The sequence below is a fragment of the Rutidosis leptorrhynchoides genome, chromosome 5 (assembly GCF_046630445.1).
Source record: "Rutidosis leptorrhynchoides isolate AG116_Rl617_1_P2 chromosome 5, CSIRO_AGI_Rlap_v1, whole genome shotgun sequence".
In the NCBI taxonomy this organism is placed as follows: domain Eukaryota; kingdom Viridiplantae; phylum Streptophyta; class Magnoliopsida; order Asterales; family Asteraceae; genus Rutidosis; species Rutidosis leptorrhynchoides.
The window spans coordinates 117,892,708-117,917,519 of record NC_092337.1 but is presented as its reverse complement, the minus strand read 5'-3'; the positions used below and the strand labels follow the sequence as shown (position 1 = coordinate 117,917,519).

General features: G+C 31.6%; 1 long non-coding RNA gene across 1 annotated transcript; it reads left to right on the top strand.

Annotated features, from left to right (window-relative positions):
- The first annotated feature begins 21,236 nt into the window (after positions 1 to 21,236).
- Positions 21,237 to 23,850, top strand: LOC139848387 (uncharacterized). The gene is made up of 3 exons (XR_011759940.1): positions 21,237 to 21,752; positions 23,387 to 23,499; positions 23,588 to 23,850. It is a non-coding gene; the product is annotated as an uncharacterized lncRNA (long non-coding RNA).
- The last annotated feature ends 962 nt before the right edge of the window (positions 23,851 to 24,812 follow it).

Below are 24,812 nucleotides of genomic sequence, written 5' to 3'. Positions count from 1 at the left end.
GGCATACTTCCCTGTAGCTTGGTAACTATTATTTACAGCGGTATTGTAAACGCGAATCCTGTTGATAGATCTATCGGGCCTGACAACCCCAACCGGACTGGACGACCAGTATTCAACGGTTGCACAGTACTTCGTTTCGTGACTACACTTGGTACGGTGTAGTAAGATTTCATAATAAAGGGAATATGCGACGTGATTAAATGTTAAGTATGGTTACCAAGTGCTCAACCACTTAGAATATTTTTATTAAAATGTTTATATATGAAATCTTGTGGTCTATATTTATATCGCTGCCGGCATTAAACCTATATCTCACCAACTTTATGTTGACATTTTAAACATGTCTATTCTCAGGTGATAATTAGAAGCTTCCGCTGCAACATGTTGAACTTAAGCAAGATCTTGAGTATGCATATTTGTGTCAAAAATAAAACTGCATATCCGAGGAATTGTAATGTAAAATATGCTAGAAATCGTATTATTATCATCACATGTAAAGTTTGTAAGTCTAAGATTATCGCTAAACGATAATCATCTTTATGTTGTCTAAAGCTTGTACTAAAATAAGAATCATGGTTTGTAATGTATAATATATGCAGTTGATCTTTTAAAAATGTCTCATATAGAGGTCAATACCTCGCAATGAAATCATACGTTATCTAACACGTTCTTATGGTTAAGGACGGGTTATGACACAAAATATAAAAATATATAAAAAGTTGTAAAAAGTACAATTTTTATAAAAATATTATTTTTATATTATTTATTTTATAAAACTATTAATTTTACAATTTAATTAAACTTATTTAAACTAAAAATACAAATTAATTAAAAAGTAAAAGTTAAAATAAAACTAATAATAATAATAATAATTATTAGGGTTAAATAATAATAATAATTAATTAATACCCGTAATTAATGCTGGTTTAGGGTTTTTTGTCGCCTGTCAGAAAGTTTCCGCGAGTTGCGGCAATTAAAGCATCAAACCCCGCGAGTCGCGGGGTTCAGAATTTCAGATCTGGAGCAGTTTGAAATTTTACGCGTTTTTTCTTTATTTTTTTTTTTTAATTTTCTGTTTTTAATTTTTTCTATATATAAAAGATATTTAATAAAACTTATATTTTTATAAATTAAAATAAAAATAAAGAAACTTATAAAACTTAAATATTTAACAAAATCTTAAAAAAAATACTTATATTTTTGTTTTTCTTTTTATATTTTTGAATAATTAAAACGTATTTTTACAAAAACGAATTTTAATAAAAGTTAACTAAAATTTCTTTTTTTTTTATTTTTTATATATTAGCGTTGCGCTTCCGGCGTTTAAGATGATTTCCCCGGCAGCGGCGCCAAAAATACTTGATGTTTGCAGCGGGGTATACGAAATAGTTTATATTTTACTAGGAAAAACTATTAAATACGATACAATTTTACACAAGATATTTATTTATTTATAGAATGGATATACTTAAACCTTGCTACAACACTTATAGGTAGTGTACCTAATCGTACAGTAGTGTAGTTTTTAGTAAGTCCGGTTCGTTCCACAGGGAAATCTTTAAACAAAGCTTAACGCTATATTAGTTTACTTTTATAAAAATACAAACATATATATAAGTAATATTATTATTATAAAGGGGGGTTTTTACCGTTTAATGACCGGTTTGTCGATTTTAAGACTTTAGTCGCAGTTAAAACCTAATAAATAAAAGACTTAATTTAAAGCGTAAAATAAATAACGATAATGAAATTGCGAATAATAAAAGTGCGATAAAATAAAATTGCGATAATTAAAAAGTACGATAATTAAAAGTGCGATTAAACAACAATAAATAAAAGTGCGATAATTAGAAGTGCAATTAAATATAAAATAAAGGAAATTAAATATGAAATAAAAGAATTATGCGTATTTAAACTTCCGTAATCATGATGTTTGACGTGTTGATTTTAGTTTTATGCCCATGGGTTAATTGTCCTTTGTCCTAGATTATTTAATATGTCCGTCTGGTTTTTGTCCATAACAGTCCATCAGTCATAAATATAAAGTGCGAGTGTCCTCGTCAAATTATCCTTATACCCGAAGTTAAATATTCCAACTAATTGGGGATTCGAATTGTAACAAGGTTTTAATACTTTGTTTAATGAATACACCAGGTTATCAACTGCGTGTAAACCAAGGTTTTACTACTTTGTTAGCAATTACACCAATTACCCTTGAATGTAATTTCACCCCTGTTTTAATTATTCTAGTGGCTATTAATCCATTCCCGTGTCCGGTTAAATGAACGATTATTCGTACATATAAATACCCCGCCCATCGTGTCCGATCGAGTGTATATGGTAATTTATAGGGATGCCCAATTATAAATCTTTATATTAACATTAACAAACTTTCATTTAGTTAAACAAATATAAAGCCCATTAATAGCCCATAGTCTAATTTCCACAAGTGTCGTTCTTTTGTCCAAACCCCAATTATGGTACAAAGCCCAATTACCCAATTTTAGTAATTAGCCCAACATCATGATTACTTCGTTTTAAATAAGCATAATAATAACTTAGCTACGAGACATTAATATAAAAAGGTTGAACATAACTTACAATGATTAAAAATAGCGTAGCGTTACACAGACAGAATTTCGACTTACACCCTTACAACATTCGCTAACATACCCTTATTATTAGAATTATAATTAAAATTTAAAATTAAAATATAAATTATATATATATTTTACGTATATATGAGAGAAGAGAGAAAGATGGATTATGAAAAATGATCAGAATTCGGTTTGCTTTATAGGCAGAAATTCAATTTGGGGCTCCGCGACTCGCGGTGAAATCCTCTTCAAACTCCGCGAGTCGCGGAGAATGAATTTACAGCTCAGTCCTTGGAGTCTTTCTCTGCCGACGGTTTTTTATTTATAAATATAATATATATATAATTAATATAATTAATTATATATTATATTATATTTATATACATAGTTAACTTGTAATTTTTAGTCCGTTGCGTCGAGCGTTAAGAGTTGACTCTGGTCCCGGTTCCGGATTTTCGAACGTCCTTGCGTACAATTTAATATCTTGTACTTTGCGTTTTGAATCTTGTACTATTGTAATTTCGAGACGTTTCTTATCAATAATTGGAACCTTTTTGATTGTCTTTTTTACTTTTGAGCTTTTTGGTCGTTTGCGTCTTCAATTCGTCGAATCTGTCTTTTGTCTTCACCTTTTATTATTTAAACGAATATCACTTGTAAATAGAACAATTGCAACTAAAAGCTTGTCTTTCTTGAGGAATAATGCTATGAAATATATGTTCGTTTTTAGCATTATCAATTAGTAAGTCTGGACTTCGATCGTGTCTGCATGTCAAAAGTTTTGCTTATCATTTCTTGTCGGAAATTACATGCTTATCATTCTTAAGTCTAGACACGTTTTCCTGCATTTATTGCATAAATAGTGTATAGACAAAAATTCATATCTTAGCGTATCTGTTACTGTAAACTTTTCCTGACATCTTCCGAAAATTTCTCCGTGATTTATGAAATTTTGGTATTATATATACATATGTAAATTATGTATTGAAGAATACCAAACTAAATTCTATAATCTAATTCATATCAAAAACCATCTCCCTAATTATACAAGATGGATCCCGTATCTAGTTCAAATTCCTTAAACTCCGACAGCTATTCCGATATGGATATTCACCTGAATTCCGAAGACAGTGTAACCGGAATGGATCAACCAATTAGCCATCATCTATTCTGGATGAATTAGGGATGGGTTTGTAGTCTACTTAATCATTGGAGACAAGAAGAAGGTGATCCCTTCCATCCACCACATTGCCCTCTTGGCGAAGAACCCGAAGCACTTACCGGCGAACCTGTTCGAGACACCATTTTCTCTCTCATTTCCAGAGTATCTCGTCACGATAATATACTATCTCAAATTATGGATCTTATTCATCCGCTCGTCCGAACCGCCAATCATCCCGGTGTAGTAGAAGAAGTCAACGAGCTTCGCGCTCGGGTAGTGGCTTTGGAGAATACGGTGCAAAGGTTACAAGCTCCAGCAGCATCACCGGCATCAACAGTACCATCGACAACAACACCAACAGTACCATTACCACCACCAACAACATCCGCATCGCAAACCTCAACTTCACAATATGTTCCACGAGCATCATCGTCATACGCACCGTAGTTACCAAGAAATACCAGCAACAATAACCGATGAAGTATTAACTCATTTCCCCTGAAGAAATTTTATGTATATTTAATATATATGAATTTTGAAATCAAAATAAATCTTTTCGTACTAAGCTATTATGTGTGAATCTTAACTGGTAGGAACTACTCGGTTAGTTCATATTACTAATATGCAATGATGTACATCCTTCCTTAATAACTTAACCATTGTTAACTACAATCTCTGTTTCAACCCAATGAATTCCATTTCATAATAAACCAAGTGTATTAATCAATTACATAATTGATTTTCCATTTTCAATTTCGATATACTCGAAACTTTCCAGAAAACATCATCTATGCCTTGTAAGGTTCACAAAAATTCCACGAGCACCAACATCCTCCACCGAGGAATATCAATAAGAATAAATAATGAAGTATTGATTTCATTAGTGAAAAACTCCGCAAAGATTATGTAATCTTTAATGTTTTAGAGATTAATCATTTCTAAGTCAAGCCGAAAATCAAATGAGCTTAATATGATATTAACTCATTAAATCCGTATTACATCTGAAGAAATATACATACATATATTTTCATAAAGACTGTAATGAAAATTCTTTTTTACAAAATATTACTTGTGAAATCTTTAACGGGTAGGTAATTCCCGGAAAATATATAAGTTCACAATTAATATGTTATACTGTACATTCTTCAACTTTGATTCAAAAATTATTAACTATGCTCACAGCGATATACAATCGTTTTCATACAAATTCAATTACATATTCTGATATTGACGGATCAGAATCCAAGTCAAGATTTAACAAGTGATATCATTCTTAGATCTCTACATCTTTCAAAGCTATACTTTGACTTCAAAACTGTGAAAGATCCATTAGCATTGTTTTACCGAAAATAACCTTGCAATTCCTTTTCAAAAGTATCCAGTATTATCAACCGTTCAACCAGTCAACGACGACCTTTCAGACTTGTAACCCTGGCATATACGTTTTTGTTACTGGGGAACCTTTCATGTTCCACCACATTAACAGTAAATGTACCAGTAAATTCATTAATCTGTGACTTAAAGTCTCTCCGAAAAACCATTATAATTGTTCATTGAAACCCTATCATGTACTCATCCACATCTTGTAACGGTAATTGCCATACCAACTACCGGTAATTAGTAATCACTATTTCGAATTTTACAGCAATTCTACGCCAACAGTTATATATATACATATAATGTCTATCTCCTAGACTTATTTACTTCGAAGGTGAAGTTTCTGAAAAACACCCCAAACTGCGAAACTAGTTCTCTGAATTTTGGAAAAATGCTGATGAAGCAGCAAAAACTGTAAACGACTTTATCAGCCAAAAGTTTGATAATAAAGAATAGTGTGTTGGCAAAGCTCAGAAAAAGAGAAGGTTTGGAACTGAAAAACGGATTGAGCAAACCATGAAGGAGGCTGTGGACAAATCTCAAAGACTAAACCTGCCTTCAAAGAATACAAATGATTCAGTATCTGCTGAAGTCCTTAACGAATACCTTGCTCCTGACTCAAAACCGTTACGAATAAATCTTCTTCATCATCCTTCGATATTAGAAATTCTAAGATATCATTATATCTTTCATTATAAATATCTTCGATATTTCTGAAAATATCTTCATAACTATTATTATCCAAAATTATTTATCTCTTCGCGCTATCTGTGTTACATCATAAAAGAAACTATTTTAGTTTCTAAATTATGAAAATCTCGAAAAATGGATGCTTTTGAAGTAGTGTTGAGAACTGAAGCATGAGTTAGTATAATATAATGACACTTGATTAACGTGATTATATTACAGTAAGTTATGCTGAGTTTCTAATGGAACGTGATAAAGGTTCACAGATCATACCCTCATCATGAACCATGTTACATAACTCTTTCATTCTATTTAACCTCTAAACATATCCAGAAAATATTTTTCTTGATGATTCGGTCTTTTTCGAGGTATTCTGGTAATTTGAAAAGTCAGATTGTGCCATTACCATTTCTTTCTTAGAACATTAATTATGTTCATTCCGAAATTTATACCTACGAATTCTGGACCATTATTCGCTTGACTTAAAGTCGGGAAGAGAAAACAAAAGCATGAAGCTCCGAAATATAATAGAAAATATAAAGCCCGAAAACAACCCCGAATTTACAAACCATGTATATCAATGCGTATAGCAATATAAAGACACGGGAGAATGAAAAACACTATAACCCCAAGGTAATAGTAGAAGAAAATAACCTCCTCTGGTGGCAGATGAAAAAGAAGAATGAAGGATACGATAGCCAAGAAAATATCAAGAATCAGAACTGGATTAAGCATTTTCAAAATCTATTAGGAAGTATGAAATAAGGAAGAAGCTTATAGGAGTGGTGAAAATAAATGAAACGGAAGAGGTCAATTTATAGTAAAATATCAGACATAGCAATCGAGGCAGATTACGCATTTAATTAAAGAAGATCTTAATCTCCTTAATTTCCGAAGAATCAAATCTTATTTAGATTATGAAGATTTTCTATTCCTTAAATTACAGAAATCAATCGTTAATACGTCAAGAGTTAAGACGAATCTCTATTCTTCATTTCACTCTTTTATGATAACTTCTCTCATACGCTTCAAATAATCGGATTGTTTTATCCATATTATTCAACGGTGATAAAACTCTATTTATCAACACATATACGTCATGAAAACATTTTTATTGTTAGTCATGACGACCTCACTCAAATTTCGGGACGAAATTTCTTTAACGGGTAGGTACTGTGATGACCCGGAAATTTCTGACCAAATTTAAACTTAATCTTTGTATGATTAACATTTCCGACACGATAAGCAAAGTCTGTAAAACTGAATCTCAAAATTTTTGAACTACTTTCATATATTCAAATACCTTTCGGTTATTCTTGACGATTCGCAAACAATTATATGTATATAGATACATACACACACATACACACACACACACACACACATATATATATATATATATATATATATATATATATATATATATATATATATATATATATATATATATATATATACACTATAACTTGAAAACGTAGCAGTGTATTAATTGTTTGATAAAGTACATTAAACTTATTGGTTTAAATATTTATTTGAATATATATGATAAGTTGGAATATTAATTATATGAATAACTTGCGACGTATATTTAAAACGTGTTTATAAATGTTGAAAATATATATTAACTTGGTCATAAAATGATTTGTTATTATATATATATATATTAACAAATAGCAAGACAATGATTTATAGAAGTAAATGACCAAAACACTCGAAAGTTTAAGATACACTTTGAATGATATAGTTTATTGATAATTTAAGACTATATTTTGACAAAGGTATGAGTCACAAAACGTAAAATCCGAGTTTTCTAAGCGTACGAAAATGCGTTCGAGAAACCGGAACTGGGACATAAGTCGAGTGACAACGTACGAGTCATCGGAATGAAAATTACAAGTCAACTATGCACATGAATTTAATATAATATATAATTAATTATTTAAATTATATATATTATATATATTATATAATAATATGTCGACAAACAAGAAAACAAAAACATTTTGAGCTGAATTAGGCGGCCATGCGATCGCATGGAAAATACACTAAAACCCATGCGATCGCATGGGCATCAGATTCCAAAAAGTTGCCTATAAAATGCCAGTTTCTGCTCTAGTTATATTTACACCTATATTACTCCCTCTGTAATATTATTATTATTTATTATTTATATTAATATTATTATTATTATTATTATTATTATTATTATTATTATTATTATTATTAAGATTATTATTATTTATTTTATTATTATTAGTAGTATTATTATTATTACTAATTATATCACTTAAAATACTACGATGAGGTCATGAGCGTGTCACTTTCAAAATGATTTTCAAGCGGGATAGAGCTAAAGAAATTATGGGTTATTGCCAAGGAGGTTATGGGTAATGTTCGGGGGTATATTTATGAATCAAACCTAGTGTTTATCATCTCCGTTGCGTCTACGTACTTTCCTACAATATTGAATCTCAATATTGATACGTAAGCACTCATATTTTATCTTTTATATATTAATTGTGTATCCATGTCTAGTGCTCGAGTATATATATTTATACATACTTTTATGCTAAATTTCGTCGTTAAACAGTTTATGATGAATCATGAATTAAATACATATGTTACTGATAAAAGGTATATGATATGCATGTTTTTGGAAAGCTGGCGAAAAATCAATGACTTTTCATTTAGATATCGAATAGTTTCGATGAACGGATTAAGAGATATGATCAACTGAATTATGATTGACGTTAATTGAAATTGTTATTGAATCTGCAATTAAGATTTAAACAACTTGTTTACGAGATTGATAAAATGGATTTTTGAATATTACCAACCGAGTAAATGACTCCTTAAATAAGGTATGTCTCGTTTTGTTGAACTATTGTCAAAATTGACTTTTTGAAACGACTTTGGATAACTTTTGTATGTTGATCTCGAGCATTAGGATTGTGATACACTATGACCAGACCTAGCTTGATAGACATTTATTGACCAACATATGTTCTGTAGGTTGAGATCTACGGTTATTTGGTAATCCGAGTTTCGGTCACATTTTTGTGAATGACTTTATATGCTGCTAAGGTGAGTTTCATTTGCCTTTTTACCCTTTATATTTTTGGGCTGAGAATACATGCAAATGCTTTATTAACTGTTTTACAATATTTATATGTGTGAGTTTCATTTGCTCCCTTTTTAAATGATTTTGCAATATATATTTTTGGGCTGAGAATACATGTACGTTATTTTAAAAACAATGGACACAAGTACATACTAAATTCTATACTGAGTTTGAACAGAAAATCCCTTAGCTTTGGTAACTAGTAACTGCCGGTTATAAGAACTGGTGGGCGCGAGTAGTAGTATATGGATCCATAGGGCTTGATATCCCCGTCCGAGCTAGAGCACTAGCCTTTTAACGGACGTATGCTATTTGAGAAGCGTACACGTTGGTTTGCGTGTATTATTAAGATGATTATACAAAGGGTATAAATTATATATACGTTAAGTTTAGTTACCAGGGTGCTCAATTTTGTAGAATATTTTGATAAACGTTTCTGGATGAAACAACTGAAATCTTGTGATCCACTTTTATATACAGATTATGCGAAACACTAAAACTATGAACTCACTAACCTTTGTGTTGACACTTGTTAGCATGTTTATTCTCAGGTTCCCTAGAAGTCTTTTGCTGTTTGCTTATATGTTAGACAAGCTATGTGCATGGAGTCTTACATGGCATATTTTTCAAGGAAACGTTGCACTCACCAAATCATCACCATGTATCTTATTTTGACTGCATTATCAACGGAAGTACTATTGTAAAATATTATTTACGGTGATTGTCTATATGTAGATATCATCAGATGTTGAAAACCTTTGATATAAATATTCATTTATGGTGTGCCTTTTCAAAAGAATGCAATGTTTACAAAATGTATCATATAGAGGTCAAAAACCTCGCAATGAAATCGATGAATGACGTGTTCGTCCATATGGATTTGGAGCGATCTTCACAGTTGGTATCAGAGCGTTGGTCCTAGCGAACCAGGTCTTACATGAGTGTGTCTAACTGATAGTTGTTAGGATGCATTAGTAAGTCTGGACTTCGACCGTGTCTGCATGTCAAAAGTTTTGCTTATCATTTCTTGTCGGAAATTACATGCTTATCATTCTTAAGTCTAGACACGTTTTCCTGCATTTATTGCATAAATAGTGTATAGACAAAAATTCATATCTTAGCATATCTGTTACTGTAGACTTTTCCTGACATCTTCCGAAAATTTCTCCGTGATTTATGAAATTTTGGTATTATATATACATATGTAAATTATGTATTGAAGAATACCAAACTAAATTCTATAATCTAATTCATATCAAAAACCATCTCCCTAATTATACAAGATGGATCCCGTACAAGATGGATCCCGTATCTTGTGTCTATTTTGTAAAACATTTATAAAATCGCATGTATTCTCATCCCCAAAAAAATAATAGATTTTAAAAGTGGGACTATAACTCACTTTCACAAATTTTTACTTCGTCGGGAAGTAAGACTTGACCACTGGTTGATTCACGAACCTATAACAAATATGTACATATATATCAAAGTATGTTCAAAATATATTTACAACACTTTTAATACATTTTGACGTTTTAAGTTTATTAAGTCAGTTGTTCTCGTTAGTAACCTACAACTAGTTGTCCACAATTAGATGTACAGAAATAAATCGATATATTATCTTGAATCAATCCACGACCCAGTGTATACACGTCTCAGGCTAGATCACAACTCAAAGCATATATATTTTTGGAATCAACCTCAATCTTGTATAGCTAACTCCAACATTACTGCATATAGAGTGTCTATGGTTGTTCCAAATAATATATATACATGGGTCGATATGATATGTCAAAACATTTGCATACGTGTCTATGGTATCCCAAGATTACATAATATATTAGAATACATGTATAATACAATATAAGTTAGCTAGGATATGATTAATATAGATTTGTTACCAATTTTCACGTAGCTACAACAAGCAAAAATATCCAATCTAGTTTTACCCATAACTTATTCGTTTTAAATCCGTTTTGAGTGTTTCAAGTTGCTATGGCTTCATATTGAACTTAAGTTTATGAATCTAAACAGAAAAAGTATAAGTTTATAGTCGGAAATACAGGTTACAAGTCGTATTTGTAAAGGTAGTCATTTCAGTCGAAAGAACGACTTCTAGATGACCATTTTGGATAACATACTTCCACTTTGAGTTTAACCATGATTTTTGGATATAGTTTCATGTTCATAAGAAAAATCATTTTTCCAGAAGAACAACTTTTAAATCAAAGTTTATCATAGTTTTTAATTAACTAACCCAAAACAGCCCGCGGTGTTACTACGACGGCGTATATCCGGTTTTACGGTGTTTTTCGTGTTTCCCGGTTTTAAATCATTAAGTTAGCATATCATATAGATATATAATATGTGTTTAGTTGTTTTTAAAAGTCAACTTAGAAGGATTAACTTTTGTTTGCGAACAAGTTTAGAATTAACTAAACTATGTTCTAGTGATTTCAAGTTTAAACCTTCGAATAAGGTAGTTTTGTATATATGAATCAAATGATGTTATGAACATCATTACTACCTCAAGTTTAGTAGGTAAACCTATTGGAAGTGACAAGAAATGATCTAGCTTCAAAGGATCTTGGATGGCTTGAAAGTTCTTGAAGCAGAATCATGACACGAAAACAAGTTCAAGTAAGATTATCACTCGAATTAAGATAGTTATAGTTATAGGAATTGAATCAAAGTTTGTATATGAGTATTACCTTGATTTAGAATGATATCTTACTGTAAACAACAAGGATTTATTGAGGTTGTATGATCACTTTACAAGATTGGAAGTGAGCTAGTAAACTTGGAAGTATTCTTGATTTTATGAAACTAGAACTTGTAGAATTTATGAAGAACACTTAGAACTTGAAGATAGAACTTGAGAGAGATCAGTTAGATGAAGAAAATTGAAGAATGAAAGTGTTTTTAGGTGTTTTTGGTCGTTGGTGTATGGATTAGATATAAAAGATGTGTAATTTTGTTTACATGTAAATAAGTCATGAATGATTACTAATATTTTTGTAATTTTATGAGATATTTCATGCTAGTTGTCAAATGATGGTTCCCACATGTGTTAGTTAACTCACATGGGCTACTAATAGCTGATCATTGGAGTGTATATACCAATAGTACATACATCTAAAAGCTGTGTATTGTACGAGTACGAATACGGTGCATACGAGTAGAATTGTTGATGAAACTGAACGAGGATGTAATTGTAAGCATTTTTGTTAAGTAGAAGTATTTTGATAAGTGTCTTGAAGTCTTTCAAAAGTGTATGAATACATATTAAAACACTACATGTATATACATTTTAACTGAGTCGTTAAGTCATCGTTAGTAGTTACATGTAAATGTTGTTTTGAAACCTTTAGGTTAACGATCTTGTTAAATGTTGTTAACCCATTGTTTATTATATCTAAAGAGATGTTAAATTATTACATTATCATGATATTATGATATATTAATATATCTTAGTATGATATATATACAGTTAAATGTTGTTACAACGATAATCGTTACATATATGCCTCGTTTCGAAATTCTTAAGTTAGTAGTCTTGTTTTACATATGTAGTTCATTGTTAACACACTTAATGATATACTTAATTATCATTTTATCATGTTAAACATAGTGTATCAATGTATTTAGTAAGACGTTATAACGATAATCGTTATATATATCGTTTCGAGTTTCTTAATTCAATAAACTCAATTTTATGTATATCACTCATTGTAAATATACTTAGTGAGATAGTTACTTATCATAATCTTATGTTAACCATATATATATATCCATATATATATATATCATCATGTAGTTTTTACAAATTTTTAACGTTCGTGAATCGCCGGTCAACTTGGGTGGTCAATTGTCTATATGAAACACATTTCAAATAATCAAGTCTAAACAAGTTTGATTGCTTAACATGTTGAAAACATTTAATCATGTAAATATACTAATTTCATTTAATATATATAAACATGAAAAAGTTCGGGTCACTACACTTGAAGCTCTTGATACCACTTGTTAGGATTTAGGACCCAAACAAGAACAGGTGATTGTGGTATCGTCAATCACAAACAACCCACGAACGACAAATGAATAATTAAAGCATAAGAACGATAAATAAAAGCATAAAACGACACAAGGATTTAACGTGGTTATATCCCAACTCCAAACACGGAGAAGGCTTTACTCCACGGGTGCAAACCAGAGATTTTTCACTATTAATTTCGTGCACACATTGTATGGGTTACATAGGGTGTTTATATAGGCAAATCTGAACAAGGAAACTACTTAACGAGCAAGAAAACTCAATTCTAGAATTTTCTCCCGTCAGCACCATTTTCGCGACCGCAACTAAATTCTGGTGGTCGCGAGTTTTGTTTTCTCAGCACAGATTTTATTCTTGCGACCATAACTCAAAATTCGCGATCACCAATTTCACATATTCAGTAAACCTTGTTTAATTCGAACTTTGCACTCCAACAAGCAAGTCAACTAGGTCATAAGTTTCAATGAATATGTTGAGCCACCAAATTAAGGAGTCCAATAATGAGATGTGTGTTGTGGTGTGCTTGGCCTTGGTAAAGCCTTAGGCACAAGGTATGTATACCTTGGGAGTTGGGATGCCCTAACTTCACATAACCTTCAAGACATTTAGAGCACTGGGAGTCGTTCGGTGTTAAATCTCAGTGTTAAATTTAACACTGGATTTAACACTGAGGCCAAAACAGGGGAAATGGTTCAGTGTTAAATCAATTGTTTAATTATTATTATTTAATTTATTTTTATACTTTTATTTATTATTTAATTATATTTAACTAACTAAAAAATATAATATAAATAAGAATAAGAATTATTGTGATACTTGGGCCTAAATGATACTTGTCCTTTAAAAAAAATGCAGCCTTTTTTTGCCATTTTTAATGGCCTAAATAATACTTGTCCCAAATTTTAACCCAATTTTTATTTATAACCCTAAAGCCTGCAACTACTTTCATCTCCACCTACTTTCATCTTCATCAATCAGCACCACCTTCAAACACACACACACAAAGAAAAGAAAAATGAAACATCAAAACAAAATAGCAGATAATTAATGGAAAACGAAAAAAAAAAAAAAAGGAACCAGCGTTACCCACCCGATGGTGAGCTCCGACGCCGGCATTTAACGGTGGTTTAACGCCAGTGGGGAGTCGGCAGATCCACCGTCCCCGGCGTTAAATGTCCATAACGGTGAAAAAATGGGACGACTCCTGGTGCTCTTACACACAAAGATATTGTGAAGGTAAAACCTCCCCACTCTAGGTACTATCTATATATATGAAGAGCATTGTAACAAGATCATGAAAGTCGTGGATGTAATATTGATACGTATTTGAATATTAAATTGTTTGTTCACATTAGTGTTCTTGTCTATTCACGAATTCATTGTAGTTTAGGACTAATAATTGGTATCGGAGTGGGATACATCACTGTACACCGATTCAGATATAAATTTGTACTCATCATTGCTGTTATTAGATCTAAGATCGTGATTTTGACTTTAAATATAAAAAGGTAAACAATTTAGGTCTTCATGGTAATACATTAATGTTTTGATTTAATTAAGAGTGGTTTTCGCATTATAATCATCATCTTAATCTGTTTGGATCATCAATTTTAATTAATTCATCAATTGAAAGTCACAACTTTATTTGGAAAATTCAAAATCAAGGACTTTGTGAGTTTTATTTGTTTTTCATATCCAAATCGTCATTGTCCTATATTTTTTGATATTTTAAAACTACAATCATGTTACAATTTTTTCTGCTTAAATCGTATTTTTGGGTTACGGTTCTGTCATGATCTCCTGGGACGAACCGGAGAGATCCAAAGCCGACCCTGGGACGAAATGGAGGTAAGCTCGGACTAGCCATAAATTAAGTGTAGAACTCACTCCCAAAAGCTAGCTTGAAGGAGGAGGGGACACTGTAACGACCCGACAAAATCGTCATTGACGGCGCCGTTAACTTAGGTCCCGTTACGTGGTCGTAGTCCCTATATGAGACACGTTTGACCAAAATTATGTCGCATTCATTTGAAACGTACAAAACTTACAAAGTTTAGTTTACAAAACCGTTCGACAACAATTTTAAGTTTGCAAAAGGATAAATTATAAATGAGATAACTTGCGACATAATTAGTTTAAAATCACGGTTGCTATAAATAGCGTAAGTATGTAAACGATATGTTTGAATCCAAAGGTGCTATCACTAGCGTATGTATGTATGTATGCTTGACCCCACGCAAGAAATCAGAGTGTATGCATGTATGCTTGACTCCAAGCAAATATGAGTGTACGCGGAAGCATGTATCAAATAGCCAAGTATGAACCTGAGAAACATATAGAAAACTGTCAACGAAAAACGTTGGTGAAATCATAGGTGTTTTAGTAAACGTTGTATTTGAACCACAAGATTTAGTATAAGATGATTATCAAAATCATTTGCATTCCAAAGTTGTTGTTTGTATTCCGGGCACCCAATTATCAAACTTAACTGTTTTGCACCCTTTGCGTAGTGTTAGAACATACACTAGACCCGAAAATATATTTCATCCGCTAACGGTAGCGAACCGTCCGAATGAGGCTCGTCAAGCCCATGTGATCACATAATATAAGTTCACGTTTACACCCTGCAAGTGTAACTAATGATAATTGAATTGAGGCTTTTTGTTCAAACCCGTACGTGGAATGTTCGTTTTCGTACTTGTGTTCAAAGTGTAAAAGTATGATACGTATATGTTTCTCATCCCATAGTTTAAAGCATAAAAGTTGTTTGAAAGATGGGACTATGATCTCACCTCGAGTGCGCGAGTATAAAAGTACTTCATAAAGTAAACGTGTGCATGAAAGTTGCTTAGCCTTGACCTAAACAAGTAAGTTGTATCAATTAACCGGTTACGACACAAGGTCGGGTGAAATGTGTTCAATTAGTCCTATGGCTCGTTACGACTCGATTAAAATAGCATGTGAATCAATTTGTCAAGTTTCATGCAAGATACAAGTATAGAAACAAGCTAGGAAAGTTGCATAATCATTTGGTTAAGTTTGACAAAAAGTCAAACTTTGGTCGGTCAAAGTCAACGAAAAAGTCAACACGTTCGGGTCGGGTCCCGAACTAATTTTCTGAGGTTTTTATTCATATATAAGCATGTTAGAACAAGTCTCATGTGAATCGGAGGTCCATAGCGTGCCAAACATTTTTCTTATTTTGACCAAGGAGGTCAGAACCAAACCATGCCTATTGTCGCGCCGCGACAAAGGCTGGCCGCGCCGCGGCGAATAACGGGTGCTGGTACCTGGTCAGTCTCAATTGTTCAAGTCTTTTCCAAAACTCAATTTAGCACAAAATACAAACCGTAAACACTTAGAATGCGTATCTTATATCGTTGGAAAGCTCTTTTGTCAAGGAACACAACTAAGTATATATTATCAATCAAAACATGCATTTAAAATAATCAAATTCTCGTCAAATGTTCAATGAACGTTCATAATCAAAGTTTCAAGTTTGTAAAACGCATTTCATGATTCGGGCAACCAATTTACATGTATTATATGCCGTTTTGAAGGTAATGAAACATACAATACAATTAAATACTTACTAACAACATTAACAAGCATTCAATGCATCAAAATCCCGTTTTAAAGTTCATTAAACCCTAACCAAAATCATGAATTCAACCATTTTGTAAATGAAGCTTTTCTAAATCAACTTACACATCAAAATGAAGCTAATGATGCTAGTAACACTTTTAATACATGAACTTTAACATTTAAACAACATTAACTCATCCAAAATCAAAGATTAAGCACACCCATTTCAAGTTCATGCTAGTTACTCCAAAAACAACAAATCGAGCAAACCAAACATATATTCATGTTAGACTTGAGCCATAGACACTAACTAACACCATTTCAAGTATATAAAACGAATTTAGAGAAATCTAGAGTTTTTAAAAAAACCTTACCCCAAGTAGTGAAATTGGTACCAAATTGAAGAGGATGAAGAGAGGATTCCAAATATGTAATTTGTTTTGATGTTTGCTTGCTAAATCCGATTTAGATGATGAATTAGTGAGTTGGTTGAAGTTGATGTTCTTGGTGACTAGAGAGAAAAAGGAAGTAGGAGATAGATGGAAATGAATGGTGGAAAGAGTGGGTTGACTAGTTGACCTAGTCAACTAGTTTTCCCACTTGGCAACTTCGGTCCCTCAATTTTGAAAGCGGGTGTGTGAATTAACCAAACGAATATTAAAAAAAAACGCTCGAGTAACCGAGTGATGTAATAATTAAATAGCGAAAATATTATGAACGTTAGTCAACGGAAACTACGAATTTAAATAACGAAAGATATTATTTAAAAAAAATAGTGTTAAAAATAAATTTAACGAAAAAAAAAACGCGGGATGTTACAGACACCTTGCCTTATAAGCCATCACCCAATCCCATACTTGGGCGATGTGGGATCATAACAATACCCCACCCTTAAAGAGCCAACGTCCTCGTTGGTCACGGCTATGTTGGTCACGGTTGGCACCCTCTCTTTGGGTCCAAGCCACCACTCCATAGGCCACCACTCCGAGGTGTGGGGTCCCGAAAGATGAGGCTAGCTCTGATACCAATTGTCATGATCTCCTGGGACGAACCGGAGAGATCCAAAGCCGACCCTGGGACGAACCGGAGGTAAGCTCGGACTAGCCATAAGTTAAGTGTAGAACTCACTTCTAAAAGCTAGCTTGAAGGAGGAGGGGACACCTTTCCTTATAAGCCATCACCCAATCCCATACTTGGGCGATGTGGGATCATAACAGGTTCATGTGTTCCTTAACTATTAAAGTTATTGGGTTTTTAGCAAAAGTTTTTAAATTGTGAATTAAGTGTTTAATTCAAGGCCTTGTGGTGTTAATATCGCCCAAATTAAATATCTTTTGCAAATCAATTTAAGGCGATATTCTTTCCATTTAAGCTAAATTGAAAATCAATGAAAGTTAGATGATGTACGGATAAGGAATGACGAGGAGTCGAAAACAGCAAAAATAGCCCACATCTTTCCATTTAGCTGTCAGCTAAAGTGTTCATCACAGTTCCAGAAAAACCTAGATCTGCATAAAACAACCCCCGATAATTGGAAGAGACGCCAGAAAAATCATAAACAGCCCCTGGCTATCCAAAGAACTGACACCTGAATGTTGAAGATGTTTAAAGATCGAAAAGATTCAAAGTTGTATTCGAGGTCCCAGCTAAGTGAATAGCCGAAAACTATTCGAAGAATGTTCTGGAAAATGGAAACAACTTCCGACTATGCATTCCAGCCGCTGGCTAATTTGGAAACATCCGCTGACTGTCACAACCTGCCGCCGGCTTGATTATGTTTTGATTATATGGGGGTTTGCTTTATAGATAGAGGGCTACCATGTAGGGTTTTATATCAGTTTTCAATTTCACTTTATATACTTTTAGTTTTGTTTTCTCTCAAGATAGTTAGGGTTTACTTTTCAAGTCTTTAAAGATTCAATATCCTAACGCTTTGTTCTCAAATTCTTTTGAGGTATTCCTTATTTACTTTCAATATTTATTGTATAGAACTCAATAGGTTAGAGGGAAACTCATTCAAAAAATTTTAAAGTTTGGGGTTTACATTGCCAGACTTTTTTTCAAGAACCAATTGACTTAAAAGCTTGACCAATTTGACCAAATTTGAGAAATTGGGTCTCAATTGCCAGGTTTAATTACCTCCTCCATCACAAGTTGGATTCTTTCAGTTCATCTATAGCCATGAAAATCGAAATCTATGTTATCGATCTTATGATTGTACGCCTTTTTTTTATTTATTAATATTCCCCTCTTTTTCTTTTGTTGTTTGATTTATTATGAGGTTTGAAATTAGCCATAATAGTAATCACATTAAAAGATAAATCTTGTTCCGCATTTGGATCTTTTTCTTCTTCTTCTCATATGCCTTAACAATCTTAACCTAAACACTTAATATATATATATATATATATATATATATATATATATATATATATATATATATATATATATATATATATATATATATATATAGAGAGAGAGAGAGAGAGAGAGAGAGAGAGAGAAAGAGAGAGGATCAAGTGAAAACTTTTTTAGTGTGAGAACTCTAGGAACTCTAAATATACTCCAAATACACTAAAATTCGAGCAAAAAAGGTACGCGGGCGAGCAAAAAAAGGAAATTCGAGCAAAAATATAAAACACGGACGAACAAAAAAATCATAGTCGAGCACAAAAAAAAAATTCGAATTTCAAAAATGTAGAACACATTTTTGTTCGACTATCACGTGTTCTACATTTTTTTGTTCGAATTTCAAAAATGTAGAACACATTTTTGTTTGCCCGCCTTTTTTTTTGTTCGATTATCAATTTTTTGTTCGCCCGCCTTTTTTTTGCTCGAATTTCAAAAATGTAGAACACAGTTTTGTTCGACTATAATGTGTTCTACATTTTTTTGTTTGAATTTCAAAAATGTAGAACACATTTTTGTTCGCCCGCCTTTTTTTGTTTGACTATCAATTTTTTGTTCGCCCGCCTTTTTTTGCTCGAATTTCCCCATTTTTGCTCGAATTCGTTGTTTTTTGCTCGACCGTCACTTTTTTTACTCGAATTTCAGTGTATTTTGGTGTATTTTTGAGTTCTCAGGGTTCTCACACAAAAAAGTTCTCATCTGATCCCTCATATATATATATATATATATATATATATATATATATATATATATATATATATATATATATATATATATATATATATATATATATATATATATATATATAGTGTTTTAATTAAGAGGGAAGCACTTTTTTGAGAGGAAGTGGGGGGAAATAATTTTTTTTCGTTTTTTTCAAAAAAAATTCATACATTAAGATCACATAAAAATATGAATATTTAAAAAAGACACTTTGTGATAAATGTTATTATTTTGCTTCTGAGTTTTTTTTTTTTTTTTTTAAGGGGTTACAAATTAGGGTTTGAAAATTAGGGCTTAGAAAATTAGGGGTTAAAAATTAGGGTTTAGAAATTAGAATTTTGGGTTTAGAAATTAGGGTTTAGGGTTTAGATTGAATTTTTACCACGAACAGTTTAGAGTTTTGGGTTTAAGGTTTTGGGACTAAACTCAAAACACTAAACTCTAAACCCTGAACCCTAAACTCTAAATCGGGCTAAATTTCGAAAAAAAACACTTTACACAAGGTGAAAAACAAAACGATGCAAATAAACTCTAATTAAAACATTACTCATGATGAATGCTATCATTTATTTCTTCGAGCGATTTCCAGTCAAAATAATAACATTCGTCACAAAGTGTCTTTTTTAAATGTTCATACTTTCATGTGATCTTAATTTTTGAAAAAAAATTCAAAAAAACAATAAAAAATTACTTCCTCCAAAAAAATGTTTCCCTCCTGATGATGACCCTTTATATATATATATATATATATATATATATATATATATATATATATATATATATATATATATATATATATATATATATTGAAAGGATCCATAGAGAACTAGAGTATGTAGAGAACTCATAAAACTCATAGATTGAACTTCAATCTATGTGGAGATTGTGCTTTAAAAAAATACTGAAACAAAACAGTCAATCTGCACACTAAAAAAAGTCAATCTGCACAAAAAAAAGTCAATCTGCAAAAAAAAAATGAAAAAAAAGTCAATCTGCACAAAAAAAAAGTCAATCTGCAAAAAAAAAAACTGAAAAAAGTCAATCTGCAAAAAAAATGCAAAAAAAAAAATCAATCTGCGATCTGCACAAAAAAAAGTCAATTTGCACAGAAAAAAAAGTCAATCTGCAAAAAAAAAACTGTAAAAAAAAGTCGATCTAAAAAAAAGTCAATCTGCAAAAAAAAAACTGGAAAAAAGGCAATCTGCACAAAAGAAGACAATTCTGCACACACACAAAAAGTCAGTCTGCAAAAAAAAAAATGTCAATCTGTACGAGTTCCATGGGTTCTCTACTATCTTTGATTCTCCATAGATCCTCACCCTATATATATATATATATATATATATATATATGGGAGATATCAAGAGATAAGTAGTAGAATTGGGATAAGTGGACAAGTAGATCCTGATCACAAATCTCATCAAATTATAAAACAACGCGGAGGGGGTAATCTTGTCATTTGACTAATAGTCTAACTATAAAACAAAGTAATACGGAGTTTTAAACAACACGCAACGAAGTTTCCTGAATTTCTAGGGTTTCATTCTCTAAATCAACCTTACAGCCATAGAGAAATTAGGGTTCAAATCCAAAAACCGATCCGCAAAACTTCATCAAATTCATCGTTTAATGCAGAATATTCATCTATCCTTGAGAAAAAGCTAATTTCGACTGAAAAATGAAGGAAGATTCATCTTTGGTGCGATGATTTGATTCATTCAGGTGTTAGGGTTTTTATCAAAACGTTGGATCTAAAGCATCATTAAAGTCAGCGATCATCGAATGTTCTCGTAAAATTCAACTGAACAACGTAAAAAGAATCATTGATAAGCAATAAAGGGAACAATCAACAAACAGATAAAGTATATGATTTTGATTTGTAAAAAGGCTGCAAACGTATGGGGATTTGAATTCAGTTTGGCCTACGAAATCAATTCAAATTGTGATCCTTGGGTTTGAAGATTCAGTTTGTCAAGATTCAATTTGAATTCAGTTTGAAGATTGAGTGAAGATGATTATTATCTCGGTGTTATTGAGGTAATTACACATTCATATATACATACACTTAAGAGATTGTGTAGTTGTTGATATATGAAATATAGACTGTATTTTTATATTTTATGCATGAATTTTTCAGGTTTCAATCTAGCTTTCCTTTTGATAAAAGGCAGTGTAGAGAAATTTTAAATTTTTAGTAAGAATGATTTTGAAATCATTATCATAGATGCAGGGAATTAAAATGCAAATGTAGAATAATATTAGTGTGGTTTTGCAAATTGACTACATTCATGATAGATGTTAGTATTCAATATTATAACATATATGTGAATTATAGAAAAAGGTTGAACCATGTATAAGCACAAATGATGCGAAAATCGGATAAGGAAGCAAAGTAGTTTTGCTTAGTGGTCTTAATTTGGGTCATAATTGGATCATCCAAGATGGATTTTGGCTTACAATCTCACACAGGGACAGTTGGCTAGGCATTTAAGCTTATTGTTGGCCCTCAAAGTTGCAATAATCTGTCATGTTTTAGTAAGAGCGATTATCATTAATTCATTATAATATTGTTTGTTTCATTTGATTTATCAATGGTTGGTCAAAATCTTTCAATTGCTTCATGGTTTCTTGATGGGTAGTCACAACTTTTATAATTTATTACTTACTGAATATATCCTCTGTGTACCATAAAGTTGTCTTAAGTTTGTTGATCACACCAGATTATAGATATCGTCATATAGAGTATATATATCTTGTTTTGCAATTGCCATTATAGCTAGTATAAAAGCTAAATCTCCTTACATTTTAGTATCAACACTTTTACTATCGTATGTACATTTGAAAGATTTTACTATTAGTCTTGGTTGTTAAGCGTGCAACCTTGGCACTTAAAACTTAAACACTCATTTAGAGGGACATGTAGAATAGTAAATTTAGTGAGGGCGGCAGAATATGTATGTTTCTATTAACATTATTTAATGATGTGCCATCTTGAAACTTGACACTAAAAAAAGTTTAATTATTTGTTTTAAATGTGTCTTTCTTCCATGTTCCAGGTTAAACAAAAGGTTCACTACTACAATATAGAGAAAAGGGACCCCTAAAAGGAACCTGTTTTTAGGGGAGTATGAAAAAAGAGGTTTCTAAAGTGAATGGAAACCGGTTAGAAAAAGACGGAATCTAGGAACCGGTTTTTTTGAAAAAAAAGGTCTCTATTGTATACTTAAGAAACCTTATTTTTCAAAAAAACAGGTTTCCGAGATTAGAAACCACTTTTTTTATTAAACCGGTTTCCATAATATGTATGTAATTTCAATTTTTCTTGAGCGGGAGATGAATTGAAAGAGATGAAAATTTAAAAAGGGCTAAAAATTTCACTTTATCATTTACCATCTACTTCCACTACGAAAGAACCAAAGGTCTCCACCATTTTTGATGTCAATAGTCACTAATTCACCATCTGTATCACCTGTTACCTACTGTTAACTTAACTTCATCTCGAAAGCCTCTGCATTTATTATGTTGACTCTGTTTTCCTTTTCGTAAAAATAATTGTATGGTTTAGAAATAATATTTGCTTTTGTTAATATGTATGAGTAGGTAATATATGTCAAAGTCTGTGTAAGGATTTTTCAAACAAAAGTGATAGTATAATACTTTGAAAATTGCAGGATGAAGATGGGAATCGATTCACGACTATGGCGTGTTCATATCGAGGAAAAAAGGCAACGTAACAAGGAAGAACTTCGTGAACTATTGAAGTCTTTCGCTTAGATAACAACTGGTAAGCACCCTGCAATTTAGTGTGTTTTTTTACGTCATCATCACCAGTTTCTACAAATCTTCATTGATAGATGCTCTAAAATTTGCAGGATGGTGAAATCGGTTGAAGAATTGTGTACGATGACAAGTAGTTAATAAGAACATGCGTTACAGATCTAACTCCATGTGTTACATCTTCATTTCTTCAAAGTATCTAAAATTTGTGTGTAGTTTGGTTACATGTATTAGTTGTATACACTGATTGTAATGAGTTCATATAATCAACCATATATTCATATTCATTATCAACTTCGTTTAGTTGTACTCGTATGAAAACATTTATTTGTACAACTTGGATATTGGTAATAATAATAATGTGTATTTACACATGAATTTGATTAGTTAACATTCATCAGATTTGTGATAACATTCATCACGCTAACATTCATTAGATGTATGATAACATTCATCAAATGTATGATAACATTCAGCAAGTTAATATTCATCATATGTATGATAACATTTAGCATGTTAACATTCGTTAGATGTAGGATAACATTCAGCACGTTAACATTCATTGAGTGATAACATTTATCGAATGTATGATAACATTCAACACATTAACATTCATTAAATGTTAATATTCATTAGATGTATTATAATATTCACCAGATGTATGATAACATTCAGCACGTTAACATTCATTAGATGTATGAAAAGATTTGGCACGTTAACATTTATCAGATATATGATAACATTCATCATATGTATGATAACATTCAACACGTTAACATTTATTCGATGTTAACATTCATTAGATGTATGATAACATTCACCAGATGTATAATAATATTCAACACGTTAACATTAACTAGATGTATGATAACATTCAAACACATTAACATTCATTAGATGTATTGTAACATTCATCAAATGTATGATAACATTCAACACGTTAATAATAATAATAATAATAATAATAATAATAATAATAATAATAATAATAATAATAATAATTAATGGTGTACCCTATGGTCTACACGCATAAAATGAAAGATGTGGAGCTTTGAGTTACGGATGTTTGGGTTTTGAATCACCTCAATCGGAGTTCGTATGAGAAAGTTATGCCCAAATTAGTGAAGACATGCAAGTTATTGGACTTTCCCATTAATTAAGCCCAAGAAACTCCTCACTAGCCCAAACTTTGCCTATAAATAGAAGAGCTCCTGTGATGACCCGAAAATTTCTGACCAAATTTAAACTTTATCTTTAAATGATTTAATGTTTTCGACACGATAAGCAAAGTCTGTAATGTTGAGTCACGAACAATATATA